Source organism: Hemitrygon akajei, chromosome 7 (genome assembly GCF_048418815.1).
Source record: "Hemitrygon akajei chromosome 7, sHemAka1.3, whole genome shotgun sequence".
NCBI lineage: Eukaryota > Metazoa > Chordata > Chondrichthyes > Myliobatiformes > Dasyatidae > Hemitrygon > Hemitrygon akajei.
In genome coordinates, this window is record NC_133130.1 from 19318965 (window position 1) to 19341025 (window position 22061).

Sequence of the window (22061 nt, forward strand, 5' to 3'; positions counted from 1 at the left end):
CTCAAGGCCAGGGCAGAGTAGACATGGAGGTTTGCTCACATGTCAAGCATTCAAAGGGTGTCAGAGACCGTGCAGAGAACTTCCTACCAGGGAGGGCTGACTGTAACCCTTGACATTCATCATGGTCCCCTTGCCCAGTCACCCACAGTGCTTTGGTATGTTCCCCACCAGTCTGTCCAGGTTCCTCTAAGGGTAAAGATTAGCTTTATTTGTCACATGTACGTTGAAACATACAGTGCAAAGTGTCATTTTACATCAAATCAAATCAGCGAGAATTGTGCTGGGCAAATGCCGCCATGCATCAACATAGCACCGCCACAACTCATTAACCCTAATTTGTACATCTTTGCAATATGGGAGAAAATCCGAGGACCTTGAGGAAACCCACACCGTGAAACTTCTTACAGACAGCGGCGGGAATTGAACCTCGATCTATGGTGCTAACCACTACGCTACTGTGTCACTCGTCTTACTGTAACCCCACTGGAAGCAGTCTCTGTTCCTTCTCCCAGATTTTCAGCATCTATCCCTGAAGCAGAGGTGCTCTCCTCTACTCATTGTAATGTGCATAGTTCTTTTTCGGGATCGGTTCCTTGAGTTGCAGCTGCAAGGCTAAGTACTGGCAGCTGTGGGATCTTGTAATAAATAGATCAATACAAATGCTCTGTTAATCAGGGTCGACCATGGATGTTGTGTCCTAGCTGTTTAGATACTGAAGCCAGGGCAGTACAATACGGAGAGCAAGCTGTTGCCCATGTAACAAGCTCCCTCTCTCTACCCAGCTCCAAAGGATCAGCAGAATCACAGGGGTTGCCAGTCAGTGTTGAACTCAGTGTAGGAACTCCAGCTCCGAATTTTTCCCTCTGGGTTTACTCTCAAAACCTTTCACACGAGTGGGTACAGCTTCAAGGTAGCGAAGGTTTGAGATCAGAGTTTTCCTTCTAAATGAGCTGCCATGGCTGACGAGATACAACGACCCAAAATAACCGTATTTTAAGGTGCCCCTTCTGACAGTAGAAATGATTCTGTTGAACTTAGCTAAGCCAGACATGAAGGCCAGGAGCTAGACTTGGTTGTCAGAGGCTCTTTGAGGCACATGCCATTGGGAGCATTTAATAGGTAGTGGGAACTTGTCCCCATTACTGTTTCTCCCTCCACCCGACCCCTTCCCCACCCCCGGATTTAACAATCCTAAGGAACCAATCAATACAATACCGTGTGCTGTAATTGAATCCCAGAGCAGCATTGGTTTGGCAAGCCTGCTAATGTGTTGGAAACCTTACACTTAAGAGTAAAACTACTGGAATAGGAATTGTTTTTTGCAACAACGAAAAGGAACTACAAAATCTGCTTAATACTCTCACCTGTCAGTAATGAGCCTGGGGAGTTATGTGTCAGATTAGGGTTTAGGGGCAGTCAGAGGTCAGGCCGAGTTCAGGTTGGAGTTGTCCATGGTCAAAGGCCAGCGATCCCTGTAGATGAATGTCAGGTTGGCAAGTGCTGTGGAATGAGGCCAGTGATCCCTGTAGTCAACGACCCGTGGTCAGTGGGACTTGTGGATGAGGGCTAATGACCCCTCCCAGGTCAGTGAGTCTCCCAAGGTCTGTGGGTCCCTGGATTGGAGGTCTGTGTGAGCAGAAAGCGTGAGGGCTGCTGAACCCCTCTCCACTCCACCGGTTGGCGAATTAAGTGATCAGAAGTCCACGTATGTCCGGAGTTCAAGGCCTGGAGTTTGGGAACCTGTGATCAGTGAGTCCTGTGGTTGATACTGACGATCGGACCCTGAAGGTCAAAGATTGAATTCGGTGAGTCCAGATGGCCTGATGGTCAAAACCCTTGGTCAGCATGCCCAGAAGTCGGAGGCCTGATGTCTGCGAGCCCGTTGATGAAGTTGGGGGCCCAATGCCTGAGGTGGCACAGAGGCGGCCTGTTGTGGTGTTGGAAACCTGTCTCTGTATGTATGTGAGTGAAGGTGAGAGTGGGGGAGGAACAAGGCTTGTTTTGCTGTTGTTCTTTTGTCTTTTTGCTGTAGAAAATCAAACTTAACATTCTCACCTGTCAGTAATTGTGTTTTTAAAAGTCCTACATAAAATTTACAGTGTTATGATTTCACATCATTTAACATACGGTAGGAATATCTACCTCTCCAGTACCCCAGCTTGGCAGCACATTCTGAGGATTACTGGAGAGAACCTGCTCGTATGTTTACCGTTTCTATATTCATGCCTGAACCTTAAATCTGTCCTTCATCCAATTTCTTATCCCTGATGCCATTATCCCTTTAGGTTTCAATTTTGCTAATGAGTCTCTAACTTGATAATTCATCAAGCAAAAGGCCAAGTTCATTTACATTCACAATATTTTCATGAATCCTCTATCACTTCATCAAAGAACTCAATAAAGTCAGTCACAAGTAGCTTAATCAAATCCGTTAGCGTTTATTCATTAACCCATATATTACCAAGTGACAAAATAATTTTGTTCCCAAGATAAGTGTCTTGAATTTGTACAACTTTTTCTTTCAGAATTTCAGAACCTGCCTCAGTGGTCTACAATGAATTGTTGTTTGTAAGGTGAGGGGTATAACACAGGAGGGTTGGCAGCAATTAGCTAATTTTTGCATAGCCAGGGTCACAAATAGCATCTTGATAAGGAGGTAACTGTCAAGCAATTCACCCCATCAAGTGTGTTAAATAGGTTGTAGAGACATTTTTTTCTCCGGAAAAATTGGGGTGGCATGGTAGCATAGTGATTAGCACAATGCTTTACAGCACAGACAACTCAAGTTCAATTCCCACCGCAGCCTTTAAGGAGTTTGTACGTTCTCCCCGTGACCATACGGGTTTCTTCCCACAGTCCAAAGACATACCGGTTGGTAGGTTAATCAGTCATTGTAAATTGTCCTATGATTATGCTTAGCTTAAATCGGGGATGCTGGGCAGTGTGCCTCATAGGGCCAGAAGGGCCTATTCCATACTGTTTCTCAATTAATAAATAAATAATGGAGTCCATCAGAAAATTTAACTTCTGCTTTTCAGAGGGATGCATTTGATTGTTTTATCTGGCCTCAGACTCCTCCAGGTGACATCAATGATAGTTTCCATCATCTTCAGCCCTTTGTTACCACACTTATCGGCTCTCAGTTTCTGACATCATTCCCACTCTCTCCTCTCCCTCATCACCCCATCACCTCTCTCACCAGGATCCACCTATCACCGGCCAACTTAGTCTACCCATCTCCCCTTATTTTTATACATGACTTCTTCCCTCGTTCTTTCCGTCAACATGAAGGGTGTCAGCCTGAAATATTGACTTGTTCATTGCCCTATCTGCTGAGTTCCTCCAGCATTGAGTATGTGTTACTCAAGATTTTCAGCATCTGCAGATTCTCTGGTGTCTATGATCAGCGGTAGTGTAGCTTTCAAAATTCATTTGTGGGGTGATTTTTCAACTTAATTGTTTTTAAAATAGAACAGATCTTACCCACAGACAGAAAAACCAGGATTGATTAACCCTGATTCCCATTAAACCAGGCTGTTTAAAAGATTATTGCAATCTTTGTGCTCACTGAGGTTTGTGACGTCTGACAAATAAGAAATCACATGCACCCGTGGAGGTTAAGTTCATTGAGGTTCCTAACCTTGAGATGGTTCCAAGCTGCTGTCCCTGATCTGTCACATGGATCACAGGTTGCTACTTATTCTTGCCTTGGGAGGTCTCTCGAATTCCAGTTGTTCCAGTTTCTTCCCACATTCCGAAGATGTACGGTTAGGGGAAGTGAGTTGTGGGCTTGCTGTGTCAGCACCAGAAGAGTGGCCACACTTGCGGGCTGCCCAGCACAATCTTCACTGATCTGATTTGATGCAAACGATGCATTTCACTAGATGTTTTGACGTAAGTGTGTCAAATAATGGCAATCTTCAAAAAATTCCCTGTGCAGATAGAGGAGGTGTCAGCAATATTTCTTTTGGGCCACAGGATCAAAAGTGTTAGCATAAGTATTGTATGTTCCTTGCAGATTTCCCCCAGAATGCAAGCATTTGTGGACTGAAAATAGTTATTGACACAACAGTCATGTACCTTATTAATACAACACTGGAGCCATGGTAGTGTAGCAGTTAGCACAATGCTATTACAGCTCAGGGAGTTCTTGATTTTGGATTTCAGTTCTGGCGCCAGTCTTTAAGAAGTCTCCATACGTCCTCCCTGTGAAATGCATGGATTTTCTCCAGGTCTTCCAGTTTCCTCCCACTGAGAGCATAGAACATAGAAATCTACAGCACATTATGTTGTGCCAACCATGCAACCTACTCTAGAATCTGCCTAGAAATACCCTAACACATAGCCCTCTATTTTTCTAAGCTCCAGGTACCTAAGGGTTTCTAAAAAGATCCTTTTGTATCCGCCTCCACCACCGTCACTGGCAGTGTATTCCATGCACCCACCACTCTCTATGTGAAAATCTTGCTCCTGACATGACCTCTGTACCTACATCCAAGCACCTTAAAAATATGCTCCCTCATGTTAGCCATTTCAGCCCTGGGAACAAGCCTCTGGCTATCCACATGATCAATGCCTCTCATCATCTTGTACACCTCTATCAGGTCATCTCTCATCCTATGTCACTCCAAGGAGAAAAGGCAAAGTTCATCCAACCTATTTTCATAAGGCATGCTCTCCAATCCAGTCAACATCCTTGTAAATCTCCTCTGCACTCTTTCTATAGTATCCACATTCTGTGTGACCAGAACTGAACCCAGTTCTCCAAGTGGGGTCTGACCAATGCCTTATTTAGCTGTAAAATTACCTCTTGGCTCTTGAACTCAATCCTACAGTTGATGAAGTCCAACACACCATATGCCTTCTTCACAACATTGTCAACCTGGACAGTAGCTTTGAGTTTCCTATGGACACGGACTCCAAGATCTCTTTGATCCTCCACACTGCCAAGAGTCTTACCATTAATATTATATTCTGTCTTCAAATTTGACCTACCAAAATGAACCATTTCACACTTATCTGGGTTGAACTTCATCTGCCACTTCTCAGCCCAGTTCTGCATCCTATTAATGTCCCGCTGTAACCTCTGACAACCCTTCAGACTATCCACAACACCCCCAACCTTTGCGTCATTAGCAAACTTATTAACCTACCCTTCTACTTCTTCATCCAGGTCATTTATAAAAATCACCAAGAGGAGGGGTCCCAGAACAGATCCCTGCGGAACACCACCTGTCACCAACCTCCATACAGAATACAAACTATCTACAACCACTCTTTGCCTTCTGAGGGCAAGCCAATTCTGGGTCCACAAAGCAAGGTCTCCTTGGATCCCATGCCTCCTTATTTTCTAAATGAGCCACTCATGGGGAACCTTATCAATGCCTTACTGAAATCAATATGCACTACATTCACTGCTCTACCTTCATCAATATGTTTTGTTATATCCTCAAAGAATTCAATTACGCTCATAAGGTACAGCCTGCCCTTGACATGTCCATGCTGACTATCCCTAATCAGAGTATGTCTCTCCAAATGCTCATAAATCCTGCCTCTCAAGATCTTCAACAACTTACCCACCACTGAGGTAAAGCTCACTGGGTTATCTCTACTCCCTCTCTTGGACAAGGGAACAACATTTACAATGCTTCAATCCTCTGGTACTTCTCTCATCCCTATTGATGATACAAAGATCATTGCCAGAGGCTCAGTAATCTCTTCCCTCACTTCCCACAGTAGCCTGGGGTATATTTCGTCTGGTCCTGGTGACTTATCTAACTTAATGCTTTTCAAAAGCTCCAGCATATCCTCTTTCTTAATGTCTATATGCTCAAACATTTAAGTCTGCCGTAAGTCATCCCCACAGTTGCCTCAGTCCTTTTTCCTGGTGAATACTGAAGCAAAGTATTCATTAAGTACCTCCACTACCTCCTCGAACTAGATAGGTTAATTGGTTGTTATAAATTGTCCTGTGATTAGGTGAGGGTTAATTGGGTTTGTTGGGGATTGCTGGGGCAGCATGGTACAAAGGACTGAAAGGGCCTACTCTGCGCTGTATCGCTAAATTAAATAACCAAGGATGAGGTTTTGGGGTACTTGGAGGCACATGATAAATAGGCCAATGGCAGCATGACTTTCTCAAAGGGAAATCTGGCCTGACAAATCTGCTAGAATTCTTTGAGGAAACAGCAGGCAGGATCGACAAAGGAGTCAATGATGTGTTTACTTACATTTTCAGAAGGCCTTTGACAAGGTGCCACACATGAGGTTGCTTAACATAATAAGAGCCCGTGGTATTACAAGAAAGATATGGAATTGGCTGACTGGTAGTAAGCAGAGAGTGGGAATAAAGGGGGCCTTTTCTGATTGGCTGCCTTAAATGATACAATTGAACTCACATCTACCATTTCTGCTGGCAGCCAATTCCACAATTGCCCAACCCCCTGGGAGAAGTTTCCACTCAAATTATCCTTAAATGTTCCACCTTTCACTCTAAGTCTCTGACTTCTAGTTCTATTCTCACTCAACAAAAGGAAAGAACCTGCATATCCCTCAAAATTTGGTATACCTGTATAAGCAGGATCAGGTTTAGTATCTCCAGCATGTGTCATAAAATTTGTTAACTCAGCAGTAGCAGTTCAATGCAATACATGATAACACAGAAGAGGAAAAATAAATAAGTAATTCAGTTACAGTAAGTATACATATGTATATTGAATAGATTAAAAATTGTGCAAAAACAGAAATAATATGTATTAAAACAAAGTGAGGCAGTGTTCATTGTGTTCAGTTTAGGAATGGTATGGCAGAGGGGAAGAAGCTGTTCCTGAATCTCCCCCATGTCTCCTGTGCTCCAGCAAATAAATTTCTAACTTATTCAACCCTTCTTTGTAATTCAGATCCTGAAGTACCGGCAACATCCTTGCCTGCTGGAAATATCATTCAGATATATTGTGATAAATGCATTGGACTGCTCGTTAGATGAACACTATGGAGGAGGAGCTCTTTCCCCTGGTGAGTTGTCAGTTGATGAATCTTAACCCAAATACAGGCGAGGAAGCTTCACTGGCAAACTGGGTAAAGCCCCGTGTCTTTTGTTGGGACAACTCTGTGAGCTTTCTCACCAGGTTTTAATGTAGGCTTGGGATCTTTGTTTATTTTTGGACAGAAAGAATAGGAGCAGATGGAGGGAATTCAGCCCCTTAAGTCTCCTCTCTTGTTCATTACCATCATTATTGACCTTCAACCTCAACACCGTTCCCCTCCCTAATCTGCAATCCCTTGATACTAGAAGTCTATTAATTTTGAGTGAGTGGCTGAGCCTCCACACCCCCCGGGAGTAGACAATTATAAAGATTTACTGCTCTTTAAATAAATTTCCCCCTTTGCAGTCTGATCTCACTGATTAAAGCTTCAAGCTAGATTGAAATCAGCGAGGACAAGAGTGGAAAGTGAGCAGGTTTGCAGCGCTGCCTGTCTGCATTTGACTGCCCTTTATCCCCCTCTCATTTGCTGCTGCTGGAGTCTTGGGTCTTGGCCAAGGTTTAATCAATGCTGTTTGTGGATCTGTGGATTGGACTCTCAGTTCATGTTATATGTGTTTCTGGTTACTCCTTTTTTATTGCTATTTTGTGCTGCTTGCAATAAATGAAAAATTGAACTGAACTGAACTGAATATTCCTAGACTGTTTAAAGGACTCTGTGGTTTATGTTCAGTGGTTTTTCACTTTTTTTTGCCGTTTGCACGATTTATTCTTTTTTTGTGTATTGGGTGTTTGATGTTTTCTTTGAATGAGTTCCATGGTGTTTCTTTGTTTTGTGGTTGTTTGTGGGGAAGGTGAATTTCAGGATTGTATGCTGCATAGGTACTTTGATAATAAATGTACTTTGTATCTTTAAATGGTCACACTCTTATCTTATCTTCAACTCCACGTGCTTTACCTTTGTTCAGCAGCTTCCTGTGTGAGACCCTCCAAAATCCAAATACACCACATCCAATGGTCCCCTACAGACCTATTTTGCAGATCTTTGAGGCGGTATCTCACAATTACACTCAGTGGCACTTTATTAGGTACACCTGTACATTGAATTGAATTGAATTGAATTTCACTTTATTGTCATTTTGAAACCACAAATGCAATGCAGTTAAAAAATGAAACAACGTTCCTCCAGAAAATCCACATAACATTTGGCAATCCCCAATCCAGAGTCCAGAGAGGCTGCTGCATATTAATATCATGCTACCATCTTAGCACGTTCCCCAGAAAGGAGCTCCAAAGCCACCAGACAAAGCAAGATTACCCAGACACACCAAGTCAGGAGACCGACTCTACCACTCAACAAACCAAAAACTAAAGCTACAAGACCTGCACAAAACCACATAGTTACAACATATAGTTACAACAGTGCAGACAATACCATAATTAATTAAAAAACAGACTATGGGCACAGTAAAAAACAGTCCAAAGATGTTAAAAGACTATAAGTTCGAAAGAAACCACCACACAGTTTCCACAAGTCCTCAGGGTCCCGACAGACTCGTCATCCCATGCAGGCAGCAGAAGGGAATACCCACGCTATGGACTTCCAAGGTGCTGTCGGACCCAGCCTCGCAGACACAGCACACAGTGAAAGCGCCCCGACCGCAGTGGACTCCGAATCCGTTGAACCTCCGAGTCTCCGACCATCCCCTCCGGCACAGCCTCTCTGAGCACCATCCTCTGTCGAGCGCATTAAGACACCCCCACCAACGGCCACCGGCAATGCAACCCCGAGGACTGGGGGCCTGTTCTTCTCAGCAGAGACCCGGACCTCACAACAGCAGCAGCAATGAAGAAGGCCTTCCTGGAGATTTCCAGATGTTCCTCCGTGCTCCCACGTCCATTTTTCATCAGATTAGGATTGTGCACAGCACCCCCCGTAACAAATAACAGACATCAACTCTGGAGAGGCCGCTGCAAGCTGCGTCGCGCCGCCATCTTGGAAATGGACAACAAGCACCTGCTTGTTAATGTAAATATATAATCATGGCAGTAACTCAATGCAAAAATAAGCATGCAGACATAGTCAAGAAGTTCAGTTGTCATTTCAGACCAAGCATCAGAATGAGGAAAAATGTGATCTAAGTGACTGACTGTAGAGTGAGTGTTGATGCCAGATGGGGTGGTTTGAGTATCTCAGAAACTGATGATGTCCTGGGATTTTCACACACAACAGTCTCTGGAGTTTACAGAGAATGATGCAAAAGCAAAAAGAACATCTAGTGAGTAGCAGCATCTGTGGGCAAAAACATCTTATTAATGAGATGGGTCAGAGGAGAATGGCTAGACTGCATCAAGCTGTCAGGAAGGTGATAGTAACTCAAATAACCACACACTGCAACAGCGGTGTGCAGAAGAGCATCTCTGAACGCACAACATGTTGAACCTTTAAGTGGGTGAGTTACAGCAGCAGAAGACCACAAACATATGTAAATTCAGTGATTAAGTGGCCACTGAGTGTAGTCAAGTCTGATTTCTCTTTCGTAACTCCATGCCAGCTCTGCTCAATCACATTGTTATTATTAAGTGTCTTGACTACTGTTGATACTAGAACTAGAGTTATAGATTTAGGAAATATTTAACAGAAATCTAAGGGGGAACTTCTTCACAGAGGGTGGTGCAAGTGTGGAATGAACTGCCAGTGGAAGTGGTGGATCTAGGTTCAATTGTAATATTTATGAGACGTTTGGATAAGAGAGGTATGGAGGGCTATGGTCCAGTTGCAAGTAATGAGACTAGGAAGGAGACTGGCATGGCGTGGACTACAAACATGAGAAAATCTTCAGGTGCCAAATAATACACACAAAATGTTAGAGGAACTCAGCAGGCCAGGCAGCATCTATGGAAATGTGTAAAGAGTCGATGTTTCAGGCTGAGACACTTTATCAGGACTAGTTAGGCTAAAGGGCCTGTTTCTGTGCAATACTACTTTATAACTTTCTGACATCCCATCTGTTATTATAAATTCCCTGCTACCAATATTAGGTCTTCTGCTGTTGTAGCCAACAGATTCAAAATGTCTATTCAGAGATGCTCTTTCACTCACCACTGTTGTAATGCATGGTTCTTTGAATTACTTTCACCCTCCTGTCAGCTTGAACCAGTCTGGCCATTCTCCTCTGAATTTTCCCGACTACCAATATCAAGTTAAGAAATGAGCAGTCTCCTTTCTTAAATAAGTAGGTCTCATTTGCTACCCTTCAATCTGCAGAAATCTTACAAGACTATACAATTTTTAAAAAGGTAACCGGAGCATCCACTGTCTCCATAGCAACCTTCTCAAAACTCTGTTGTATAGATAATTATATCTTTGAGATTTATCATTTTTTCGATCCATTAAATTCATTTAAATAATAATTGATTTTATTTCCTCATTTGCATAGCACCCTTGGTTCTCCAGTATTTTTAGAATGTTTTTGTCTTCTTCCATGAAGATATATACAAAGTATTTATCTAATTCCCCATTATAAATTCTCTCACCTCCAACCCCTGTATGAAAGGAGGCCACATCTGCCCCTGCTGGATCTTTTTTTTACTTTTTCATGCATTGATAGAGCTACTACAGTCCATTTTTATGCTTGCTGATTTACTCTCATATTCTATTTTTATTTACCATTCATCTTTTGGTGAATTCTATACCACTCCAAATTATCAGTTTTTAATTTCTGTGTAAAATTCAACAAAATTGGGTTATTCAAAAAACTTTATTCAGGTAGTCTGTTCAGGAGTCTGATAACTGTTTGAAAGAAGCTGTCCTTGAGCCTAGCGGTGCATGCTTCCAGACTTCTGTACTTTCTGTCATGGGAGAGTGGAGAAGAAATTGATTGAGGTTAGAGGATCTTTGATTACGTTGGCTGCTTTCCTGAGGTAACTTGAAGTGTAAATTGAGTAAATAGAGGTAAGATTGATGTGAATGAAAGACTGGGCTATGTTCACAACTCTGCAATTTTTAATTTTTTTTCAAGAAAGCCATCAGAGGTGTTTGTCAGTTTTTGTGGCCTACTTCTATTCCTGTATCATAACGTTTTAAAGTCTCAGAGTGCCTTCTACCAGGAGATCATGACAAGTGTGGAGCAATTCCATTACTTCAGCAGCTAGTCCCAGCGGGGTGTATGGGGTGTCCAGGGAGAGGTAGCACCTCTGGTGAAAGGGCTTGTGTCCATTCTGGAGCAGCTCACTCATCATTGGTCCCCACCGGACAATCAGCTCTCACCTGTGGCTCCAAGCAGCTGTTTAAATGCAACAACGGCCATACCCTGGTCTAACACTTCGACAGGTGGACTAAACCAGGTGAGGGTAGCAGCAGCCTCATACCCTGAGCTGGTCCTATCATGCAAAGTCAGCTCCAGCTGATCCAGTTGATGAGACCCACAGTCAGATCCAATGGCCAGGAAGGCAGTTCTGCAGTGCTCCATGGAGAGCGAAGGGAATGACAAGGCACAGAAAATGTCATGGTCATCTACTGAAACCAAGACCCTAGATTTTGATGCTTGTTTGTACCACTGGACCTGGACTTCAGAGGTCAAGAGAGTGGAACTGCCCCAGTGCAGTAGCTTTCCACTTTATAGGACCCTGGTCAGACCCCACTTGGAGTACTGTGCTCAGTTCTGGTCACCTCACTATAGGAAGGATGTGGGAGCCATTGAAAGGGTGCAGAGGAGATTTACACGGATGTTGCATGGATTGCGGAGCATGCCTTATGAAAACAGGTTGAGTGAACTTGGCCTTTTCTCCTTAGAGAGACGGAGGATGAGAGCTGACCTGATAGAGGTGTATAAGATGATGAGAGGCATGGAACGTGTGGATAGTCAGAGGCTTTTTCCCAAGGCTGAAATGGTTACCACAAGAGGACACAGGTTTAAGGTGCTGGAGAGCAGGTATAGAGGAGATGTCAGGGGTAAGATTTTTATGCAGAGAGTGCTGAGTGCGTGGAATGGGCTGCCGGCAACAGTAGTGGAGGCGGATACAATAGGGTCTTTTAAGAGACTTTTGGATAGGTACATGGAGCTTAGAAAAATAGAGGGCTATGGGTAAGCCTAGTAATTTCTAAGGTAGGGACATGTTCGGCACAACTTTGTGGGCTGAAGGGCCTGTGTTGTGCTGTAGAATTTCTATGTTTCTAAAAGCTCTTGTACAGGACTCCTGTTCATTGGACATAACAGACAACCACTACCTCTCAGCAAAGACAGACGATAATCTGAAATTCACCAGTGTCTTCAATGTGCCTTTGGTTGTCAGGGAAATGGTGTTAGAAGATTATGGCTTCAAACTCAGTTCAAAGCTACCAGACAATCATCCTGATGTGCAATGTGCACCTCAAAGTTTGGGATAAATGCCACCAATGTTAGACCCGAGAGACTGCAGATGCTGGCGTCTAGAGCAACAATGTGCTGGAAGAACTTGATGGGTCAAGCAGCATCTGTGGGAGAAAGGAAGCTGTTGGCATTTCAGATCACAACCTTGCCTCAGGACTCCTTTAAAAAAAGGTGAGAGGAGTCAAAAGAGAAGTTATTCGGGTAAAGAACAAGTGCAGCCAGGCATATGTGTGTCTTTTTTTTCTTCTTCTTTAACCCATCATCCCTACTGGGGCTTAGGCTACTGATAGAAGCTCTCCAGCGTCCTCTGTACAGGGTCAGTCTTTCAGTTTGTCCCTAGGTGTATCTTTGAGCTTCAGTAGCTCTGGATTTTTATGGGATGGAGTTGCTAGTCTAATGCTCAACCCTCCTCCTTTTGCAGCCGGGCTTGGGATCATCATGGCAGAGTTGGATAAGAGTGTTGATGGAGGGAAGCTGAATGGATCTTTGTTAAGAAAAGAAGCAGCAGGACTTAAGATTTTTGTGATGGGAGATGGAGGAGTATAAAGACTGGACACTCATAGTGAAGATGGAAGATGAGCAGCGGAGACTGTGGAATTGTAAGTTGTCCAAATGGTAGAGCATGTGAGGTGGACCAAATGGACATATTCTGCTCCTATGTATTATGGTCTGCGGTGTCCTGCCTATTGATGGGAGGGCCTGAACAAGGGGAAACAGGATGGATATGAGGTATGGGTATAGTCCTGATGCATGGCTATTGACAGTTTATTTCCTTGCATGGCTGCTTTGTGAACCTCTGAGGTGCTTATCAACTCCTGCCTGAGAAATTACTTCAATCCACTCCAATTTGCCTTCCAGAGCACCAGGTCCACAATCGATACCATCCCACTGGCTCTTCACTCAACCTTGGAACATTTGGACAGCAAAGATGTTTTTGGATCAGGATTTTTTTAATCAACTACAGCTCGGCATTCATTTATCATCCTCTCAAAATAAATCAATAAGCTTCAAGATCTTGTCTTCAATACCTCCTTGTGTAATTCGATCCTTGATTTCAAGTTGATTTCACCAATCTGAACGCCCAAGTTGGTGTGGTCTTTCACTGTTAATGTTGTTATTCTATTATGGATTTATTGAATATGTCCACAAGAAAATGAATCTCAGGCTTGTATATAGTGACATATAATGTACTTTAATAATAAATTTACTATGAACTTTGAGCTTTGCTCCAGCAGATTGTTTGTTGCCGCCAATATTCTCTCTACAAAATTCTCCCAAGTCCACTGACAGAATTAGCAAATCCATGTCAGCTTCCCCTCTCAGGCTGACATCCCCACTACTGAGGCCCTTCTTACACTCAGCTGGCTCTGTAGGATAGGCCATAGATACCCAGGCTCCCAAAATGTTCTGAGCAACTCACACAAAATGCTGGAGGAACTCAGCAGGTCAGACAGCATCTATGGAAAAGAGTAAACAGTCAATGTTTTGGGCTGAGACCCTTCATCAGGACTGATGAAGTAACCCACGGACACCTGGGAATCCCTGCTCTTTGGTTCCTTGTAAAGCAGGAGGGGCATATGGAGAAATTTTGAGTCTATTCATCAGAATGCTTAGAAACCTACAAAGATAGACAGGAAGAGTGCACCATCTCTAAAGTCAGTGCTCTCCTCCTGTAAGGCTTCCAAATACCGCTTCCAAGCCGCACTTGGAATATGGTCTGCATTTCTAGTCATCACATTATAGGAAGGATGTGGAGGCTTTAGGGAGGCAAAGAGGTGGTTTACCAGGATGATGCTTGGATTAGAGAATGTCTTTTGAGGATAAGTTGAGTGAACTAGGGCTTTTCTTTTTGGAGTAAAGGAGGATGGGAAGTAACTTAATTGAGCTGTATGAGATGATAAGAGGCACAGATAGAATGGAAGACAGATTTTTCCCCAAGGCAGAAATAGCTAATACCAAGGGGCATAATTTAAGGTGATATAGAGGGAAGTAAAGGAGGATGTCAGAGGTAAGTTCTTTACACTGAGAGTGGTAGGTGTGTGGAATGCCCTAGCAGGGGTGGTGGTAGAGGCAGATACATTAGGGGTATTTAAGAAACACTAGGAACATAGATGAAAGAAAAATGGAGGGTTCTGTGGAAGGCAAGGATTAGATTGATATTAGAGTAGATTAAAAGATCAGCACAACATTGTGGGCTGAAGGGCCTGTATTGTGTTGTAATGTACTATGTTTTATGTTCATAGTCAGTGCTGCTGCTGCAGCTTCAGGATCCCAAGTTCAATATTGACCTCTAATGCTGAATACCTTCTCACTATGACTACAGAGGATTTAATAGAGTGCTCCTGTCTCTCCCTACACCTCCCCTCAGCCCCCGCTTCCCAAAAACATGCCTGGCAGGTTGATTGACTTCTGGAGCCTGGCGATTCTCTGTCTCTAAGATACTGCATTGTTAGTGTTCCATGTTTCTACTGTACCTCAATGCACTGTGTAATGACTTGATCTGTATAAACAATATGCAAGACAAGTTTTTTCACTGTGTCTTGGTACATGTGACAATAATCAACCAATTCCAATAGTGTAGGGGGCAGGAGGAGGGATGGAGGAGCTGACAGAGTCATAGAATAGAGCAGGCCCTTCAGCCCAATTCATCCATGCAGACTGTGTTGTCCAGCAAGCTAGATTCATCTGCCTCTGCTTGGCCATGGTCCTCTAAACCTCTCCTCTCCATGTACTGAACTGTTGTTCAGCTGAGAGAGATGGGGCTACAGGAGGACAAGGGAGGAATGGGGTGGGTAGGTATACAAAATTATGAGGGGTATGGAAAGGGTAAATACACGCAGACTTTTTTCACTGAGATTGGGTGAGAGTACAACTAGAGGTCGTGGGTTAAGGGTGAAAGATGAAATGTTTGAGGGGAACATGAGGGGAAACTTCTTCACACAGTGGTGAGAGTGTGGAACAAGCAGCCAGCACGAGTGGTAGATGAAATTTTGATATCAAAGTTCTAGAGAAGTTTGGATAGGTACATGGATGGGCATGAGGGGTATGGAGGACTATGATCTGGGCGCATGTCAATGGAAGTAGGCAGTTTAAATGCTTTGGCATGGATTAGATGGGCTGAAGGACCTGTTGATCTGCTGTAGTTTCCTATGGCTCTACAACTCCTGCTCTGTGAGCCCACGTAGACCTGAGGAACAAAGTGGCTTCCTTCTGTGTTGCAACGATTCATACAGAAAACATGACAAGCCCATTACACCCGTGGCAGCACTTGAAAGAGCTCAACAGAAAATTCCAAAGATTCACAACTCTCCGAGAGAAGAGACACTTTCTTATTTCCATCATAAATGGGCGATTCTTTAGCAACAGACACTCATTCTGATTCAGAATCAGAAAGAAGAATTATTCACACAGACACAAGAGATTCTGCAGATGTTGGAAATCATGAGCAAAACACAGAAAACGCTGGAGGAACCCAATACGTCAGGCGCATCTATAGAAGGGAACAAGTAGTCGATGTTTTGAGAGACTGAAATGCCAACTGTTTAATCCCCTCCATAGATGTGGCCTGAATTGTTGGGTTCCCTGCATCCTCCCCTTTTCCCAACCATGATTCCCCACCTCCTGCCCCCTTACTACTCTCAGTCCACAATAGAGACCCATATCAGAATCACTCACATATGTCATGAAATCTGTTCTTTTTTTTTTGCAGTACTGCTATGAAATACTGTGAAATGTGTCATTTGCATCAAAGTAAATCAGCAAGGATGGTACTGGGGGCAGATCGCAAGTGTCGCCATGCTACTGGTACCAACATTCCATGCCTACAACTTACTCGCCCTAACCCTGACTCTAGGTCTTTGGAATGAGGGAGGAAACTGGAGCACCCAGTGAAACCCACGCAGCCACGGGGCAACATACAAACCCCATACAGACACTGGTAGGAATGGAGCCCAATGGGTGATCACTGGCACTGTAAAGTGATTGTGCTAACCACTGCACTACCATGCTGCCTTACTTGGGGGGAATTAAGCAGTCAATGCTTTGGACTGAGATTTCAAAAGGCCCAGACTGTATGGACGTGGAGAGGACATTTACATTTGCAAGGGAGAATAGGATGCAAGGACATAGCCTCAGAATAAAGGGATGTTCCATTAAAACTGAAATGAGAAGATGTTTCTTCAGCCAATGGGTGGTGAATCTGTGGAATTCATTGCGACAGAGTGCTGTGGAGGTCAATCTTGAACAACATACACAAAATGCAGGTGGAACTCAGCAAGTCAGGCAGCATCTATGGAGAGAAATAAACAGTTGATGTGGGGGTGGATAGGTTTTCATGAGGTGGAATGAATCAGATCTATCAGTGAAGTTGAAAGTACATTGGACAGAGATCACATGGATACAAAGTTGGCAACCCATCAAATGACAAAGAGTTTCAATGAGTGATTGTTTCTCAGACAGGAGGAAGGGGAATCATTGCATTCCTCGGGAATCAGTGTTGCAGCAAATTACTGACTTAGACTTGGGCATGCAAGCCGCAATCTATTTATTTAGAGATACAGCACAGAGTGGGCCCATTGTGGCTCTTTAAGCTGCACTGCCTAGCAACCCTGAGAGCCTCGATTTAACCCTAACCTAATCATGGGACAATTTACAATGACCAATTAACCTACCCAGTAGGTCTTTAGATTGTGTGGACAGCCCAGCACATCTATAGATATGAACTTCACACTATTCAGGCCATTTACAAAGACAGGTGGGTAAAAGGGGCCCAAAGGATCACTGGGGATCCGAGTCACACCAACCACAAACTTTACCAGCTACTATTATCCGGGAAACGGTACCGCAGCATAAAAGCCAGGACCAACAGGCTCTGGGATAGTTTCTTCCACCAGGCCATCAGGCTGCTTAACTCATGCTGATACAACTGAATTTCTATGTTACATTGACTATTCTGTTGTACATAATATAAATTACTATAAATTGCACATTGCACATTTAGACGGAGACGTAACATAAAGATTCTTACTCCTCGTGTATATGAAGGATGTAAGTAATAAAGTCAATTCAATTCAAATTCTCTGTCATGATTCTGTAATTCCTTTTATTCCATTGTGATACTGATACAGGTGACTGATGCTTCTCCCTTCCAAATTGCAGTATGAATTCAATCATATTATGATCACTACATCCTAAAGGCTCCTTTACGTTAAGCTGACTAATAAAATCGGGGTTATTACACAACATCCAATCTATGATAGCCTTTCCCCATGTAGGCTTGAACACTATTCTAAAAAGCCATCTTGTAGGCATTCAACAAACTCCCTCTCCTGGGATCCGGCACCCACCTAGTTTTCCCAATCCCCTTGCGTATTGAAGTCTCCCATTACAATTGTAACATTACTCTTATTACATGCTCTTTCCAGCTCCTTTTGCAATCCCAACCCCACATCTTGGCTATTTGGAGGCCTATATATGATTTCATAATAGTTTTTTCACCCTTGCAATTTCTTAACTCCACCCATGAAGATTCAACATTCTTTGACCCTGTCACCTCTTTCTAAAGATGTAATTCCACCTCTCACCAACAGAGCCACACCACCGCCTGTGCCCTCCTGCCTGTCTTTTTGATACAATGTATATCCTTCGATGTTAAGCTCCCAACTATGGCCTTCTTTCAGCCATGATTTAATGATGCCCACAATGTCATACCAACCAATCTATAACTGCGCCACGAGTTCGTCCACCTTATTCCGAATGTTACGTGCATTTAAATACAGCACCTTCAGTCCTGCATTCTTTGCCCTTATGAATTTTGCCTCTGCGCTACAATTTAACTCTGCTCTGTCTGCAGTTGTGCCCAATCATTGGCTTGTCCTTCCTTACATTCATATTACATATTACATCATTTACTTGTGAACTTCCTGGCACAACCTCAGCTCTATCATTCTGGTTCCCATTCCCCTGCCGTATTAATCACATATTAGTTTAAGCCGCTCTAATAAACCTGCCACCAAGAATATTGCTCCCCCTCAGACTCAAGTGCAACCGTCCCTTTTGTACAGGTCACACCTGCCCTAGAAGAGGTCCTAATTATCCAGAAATCTGAATCCCTGCCCCCTGCTCCAGCTCTTCAGCCACAGTGATAAAAGCTGGCAGTCAATTTATATGAAGTCAGTTTATTTAAAACTGGATTTGCAGAGGCTCTCAACCTTGTTCAGATTACAGCGCTGTTTATTAGCTGTAAACCTGTGTGATTGGTACTATTCAAATGCAGATTCACAGCTACATTTCAAATTGATGAACCACTGATCAGATTAGGGATTAAATTCAAGTACAACCCCCACAAATGTGAAGGTTTTAAATAAAAATGGGAAACTGAGGATCTAATTGTGACCCAATTATCACATCTAGATGGTTGGGGAGTTTGTGGGGAGTAGAGCATATGAGGTATTAAATGATTACTAATCTGTGGAAAGATAATAGGATATCTAGTGATTCAGGAGCATGTATCACAATAAATAAGTGGTGTGAACAGCTCGTAAAATTCTGGACGCTGAGTGCATTTGATCAGATGAGTTAATAGACAAGAGTCATGGGTACAGCATGACTGAAGACAGTTTATTTAAATTTGTCTTGTGTCATCAGATCTTGGGCAAAGAGCAGACTGATATCCTACAATGACTAGAAGCTGGATATGTTTTGATATTATTGAATTTTCCAGTGATAGACCCCAACAAACAAATTAGAATCAGGTTTAATATCACTGGTATATGTTGTGAAATTTGTTGTTTTGTGGCAGCAGTACATCATAATATATAATAATAAAATATATATTATTATTCAGTGTAGTATATACTTAATATACGTGTTGTAATTTTTAGATATAGATACAGTACCATGCAAAGGTCTTGGGTATTTATCAATGTGGAGGGAGAGCAAGTTTGTATATCTGGTGGGAGCAAAAGATGTTGGGTATGGTGAGGGTGAAGTGCCACAGGAAGGGTGTGGGACAGGGGCAGAGAAAGAGTTGCAGGGGCAAGGGCAGTGGTGGTGGTGTGGGTGCAGACACACCCAGCCCTGAGACACCAGGCAAAATTATTCCAAACAAATGGTTTATTGGTCTCTATAGAATGCCTCTCTGGTGCTTCCAGCTCCCTCCATTCTCCCTTCCCCTTTTCCCAACCATGATTCCTTTCTCTGTGTCCCCTTCCCATTCTCAGTCCACAATAGAGACCCATATCAGAATCAGCTCCACATTGTCATGAAACTTGATTTTTTTTTGCGACAGCAATACATAAAATTGCTAGAGTACTGTGCAAAATTCTTACGACACCATAGCTACAGTGCTTATACCCACCCCCCATAAGTTTTCATTTTTAATTGTTTTACAACATTGAAACATAGTGGATTTAATTTGCCTTTTAATTTGCCACTGATCAACAGAAAACAATTTTGTGTCAAAGTGAAAACAAATTTCAACAAATTGGTTTCAATTTATTACACTTATTAAACACAAAATAATTGATTGCATAATTACTTACCCCCTTCAAGTCAATGTTTAGTAGATGCACCTTTGGCAGCAATTACAGCCTTGATTCTGTGTGGGATCTGACAGATTGCATGGGCATTGTGAGTGAACAGCCTTTTCAAGTCCAGTCACAAATTCTCATTTGGATTGAGTCTGGACTCAGACTTGGGCACAGAAGGACACTAACTTTGTTGTTTTTAAGCCATTCCTGTGTAGCTTTGGCTTTATGCTTGGGGTCATTATCTTGCTGGAAAATAAATCTTCTCCAAGGTTGCAGTTCTCTTGCAGGTTTTCTTCCAGGATTTCCCTGTATTTTGCTGCATTCATTTTACATTCTACCCTCACAAGCCTTCCAGGGCCTGCTGCAGTGAAGCATCCCCACACAGCTTAATGCAGTCTACATATACCTGTCTGGACACGCCCCCTGATGACTGCTCCTGTGGCTCTTCCCACAGACCCCTGTATAAAGGTGATGGAGGTCTGAGCCCGGCCTCTCTGTCTCCAGGATGTAGTATGGTGGTCACTCACTGCTTGTTCCTTCTTCCAGTCAATAAAAGCCGATATCTCGCCTTTACGTCTCAGAGTGAGTTATTGATGGTGCATCACCACCATGCTTTACGGTAGGGATCGTTTGTTTTGATGATGTATGTTGTTTGGCATAGTGTTTATTCTGATGGCCAAAAAGCTCAATTTTGGTTTCATCAGACCTTTTTCCAGCTGACTTCAGTCTCCCACAGCCTTCTGGCAAACTCTAGACAAGACATCGTATGAGATTTCTTTTCCAACAGTGGCCTTCTCTTTGATTCTCTCCTATAAAACTACAACTAGTGAAGCACCTGGGCACCAGTTTTTGTATGCATAGTCTCTCCCATCTCAGACACTGAAGCTTGTAACTCCTCCAGAGTTGTCATAAGTCTCTTGGTGGCCTCCTTCCCTTCTTGCACAGTCACTCTGTTTTTGAGGTCGGTCTGCTCTAGGCAGATTTACAGCTGTGCCAAATTCTTTCCATATCTTGATGATTGACTTAACTGTACTCCAAAGGATATTCAGTGATTTGAAAGGTTTCTTGTATCCATCTCCTGACTTGTGCTTTGAATAGCCTTTTTGTGGAGTTGCATGGAGTGTAGTTTTTGCCAGGATACTGACTCAGCAGCAGTTCAACCTTCCAGATACATGTGTATTTTTACTACAATCAATTGAAACACCTTGATTGCATACAGGTCTCCAAAAGTAGACCCCCATTTAACTAATAATGTGACTTCTAAAACCAGTGATGATTTGGTGTGTCATATTAAAGGGGATAGATATTTATGCAATCAATTATTTTGTGTTTTATATTTGTAGTTAATTTAGATCACTTTGTAGAGATCTGTTTTCACTTTGACACAATAGTCTTTTTCTGTTGATCAGTGTCAAAAAAGCCAAATAAAATCCACTGTGATTCAATGTTATAAAACAATAAATCATGAAATCACCTGGGCAACAAATCACAATAAATCACCTCCATGAGGAGGTGGTGAATACTTTTTATAGGCACTGTCATTCTGTTGATCAGGTGTTTAAAAAAATAGCCAAATTAAATCCTGCGGCAGTTCTGCCAAAGCATCTTGCTCCGAAACATCAAAAAATGTACTTTTTTCCATAGATGCTGCCTATGAGTTTTGAGTTCCTCCAGCACTTTGGATTTCCAGCATCTTCAGTTTTTCTCTTGTTTGCAAATTAAATCCACTGTGAGACAATGTTGTCAGACAATAAAACATGAAAACTTCCAAATGAATACTTTTATAGGCACTATATATACACCCAAGACTTTTGCAGAGTACTGTACATTTATAGTAATATATAAAATAAATGAAATAAATAGTATAAAAAGATAGGGAAAATACAGAGGTAGATTCGTGGGTTCATTGTCCATTCAGAAATCTAATGGCGGTGGGGAAGAAACCGTTCCTGAAATGTTGAGAAACATGTCTTCATGCTCCTGTATCTCCACCTTGATAGTAGCAATGAGAAGAGGGCATGTACTGGGTGATGGTGGTCCTTAATGATGGATGCTGTCTTTTTGAGGCACCACTTTTTGAAGATGTCTTGGATGTTGGGAAGGCTAGTGTCCATGATGCAGCTGACTGAGTTTACAACTTTCTGCAGCTTTTTCCTATCCTGTGCAGTGCCCCCCCC

The 22061-nt window shown here is 42.8% G+C and overlaps 1 protein-coding gene across 1 annotated transcript in view; it reads left to right on the top strand.

Annotated features, from left to right (window-relative positions):
- Nucleotides 1-22061, top strand: part of efcab2 (EF-hand calcium binding domain 2) — a 111475-nt gene that overhangs the window by 14946 nt on the left and 74468 nt on the right. The window contains exon 2 of the mRNA XM_073050451.1: nucleotides 6900-7014. The gene's annotated coding sequence lies outside the window, so the exon portion shown is untranslated. The remainder of the gene's footprint in view (nucleotides 1-6899; nucleotides 7015-22061) is intronic.